Source organism: Ambystoma mexicanum, chromosome 13 (assembly GCF_040938575.1).
Source record: "Ambystoma mexicanum isolate Mex_15411 chromosome 13, UKY_AmexF1_1, whole genome shotgun sequence".
Lineage (NCBI taxonomy): Eukaryota > Metazoa > Chordata > Amphibia > Caudata > Ambystomatidae > Ambystoma > Ambystoma mexicanum.
In genome coordinates this window covers 89,482,137-89,483,874 of record NC_090938.1, presented here as the reverse complement: position 1 = coordinate 89,483,874, position 1,738 = coordinate 89,482,137, and the positions used below count along the sequence as shown (strand labels likewise).

At 47.6% G+C, this 1,738-nt stretch overlaps 1 long non-coding RNA gene across 1 annotated transcript in view; it reads right to left on the bottom strand.

Moving 5' to 3' along the window:
• LOC138520920 (uncharacterized) overlaps window positions 1–1,738 on the bottom strand; it is a 99,757-nt gene that overhangs the window by 23,708 nt on the left and 74,311 nt on the right. The window lies entirely within an intron of this gene.

Sequence of the window (1,738 nt, the reverse complement as noted above, 5' to 3'; positions counted from 1 at the left end):
CTCTTTCAGTTATTCTTAAGTAATGTCACTATATTTTGAGGGTTTTATCGAACCTTGAACTAAACTGTCTCCTAAGTGAAGATTTTCCTCTGAGGGTGTATAGATGGTAGGTATTTATGCAGCTAGGTACTTTTGCCTAACTACAAACTTGAAATGTGTTAATACTAAATTGAATTATGTATTAGAAATCTAATACAACAATTATTGAAAAAGCTAGCAATCATGCTCGTGATATTAGACCTTAAGCCAAGCTTACTTAATAACTATGATCACTCAAATCTCATCAAAATTATGTGATCTGAAAAATCATAGAGAGAACTTCAAAGATTTAGAGAGATATCATGGAGGATGATATGATAGACTGCTGGGGGCTAACGATTTGCCACTAATGTTGCTTGCTGGCATGTAGGGCAAAATGTCTGCATTATGATCAGACAAAAAATGTATAATTTTTAACAATAATATTTTGGACTACTGAATTGTTTTACCAACAGCCACGGAGCGGGCAGGAGCCCCCAGCACTCCCACCTCATGCACCAGCACAATCACAGATGCCATTGTGAGCCTGCGGAGTGGGCTGCCGGATTCTATGTCAAGACTCGGAGGCTCAGATTATGCTCTCACTTCTCTTTACTAACTCGAGCAGCAACAAATAAACAAATAAACATGGAAAACCAAAAAACTACAAAGTTCAACGAAACCCAGTAATTTTGTAGTTCGTTTTCCATAGGATGAGTAAAACCATGTGATCTATTCTTCCAATCAGTGTCACTTCTCCCTTATAAGATCCCACAACTCTGAAGTCCTTCCTCTTTCTTTGCTGCTCGAGCAGCCGAGCTAAGTACTTTTTTATTCTTCTTATGATTGCGTGTGACTATGTGCTTAAGGATGTTTACTATAATGTAGACCGCGCGGTTAACGGCGAGCGCGCAGGCGTTGGCGGAGCATATCCGCAGAAGAGACGCGACGGGACTTCGTTCCAGCGTCGTTCTTTTTCCTCGTTAGGAGGCACTACAGGCACGGAAGTTCGCACGGCGCGACGGGACCTCGGAGTTCCGGCGCCGTTGCGAACTTGCGTGACAGGACACAGTAAAGCGCCTCTGCATCAGCTGGCCCTCAGATCTAACGATCCCTCTATATTCTGGCCTTCATAAGCTCTGTCGAGTGGAGCGTACGGCCGTGTAACGAAAACACCGACTCGTGGGCTCTGTGGGGAACGCCACCTAGTGGCTAAAACCTGGTATCGCGGTCAGGGAACCTGCTCAGAGAAGGTACGCTGCAAAGCCAGCACAGGCATATTAATCCCCATATTGCCACTGGGGAGGAGGTGCAAGAGGCTTCAGCCTCTGCTTGACGGGCTCAGTCCCAGGTAAGACTGATATTAAACGAGGACTCGCCTAGTTACCAATGCATACATTGACGGGGGCAGCCCAAGCAAACTGCACAAGGCACCTTGGTAATTACAGAGTCGGTAAAGATATGAGCGATTACACCGACGATTCTGACGGCCCGCATGTCAGCGGCCGCCGTATGAGCGAAGCAGTGCAGATGCTGCAGAGTGCCGAAAGGCCCCGGGAAGAGAGGGGCATTTTGCGAAGCTTGGCGGCCTTGTCCCAGGGCAAAGCTCGCAAACAGAGAGGGGGAAGTAAACACAAAACCCGCAGGGCCCGTAGCGCCCAGACCCCCCCGGGTTCACCCCACAGATCGGGGAAGAGGAAGGCGAGATCCCGCGACAGAC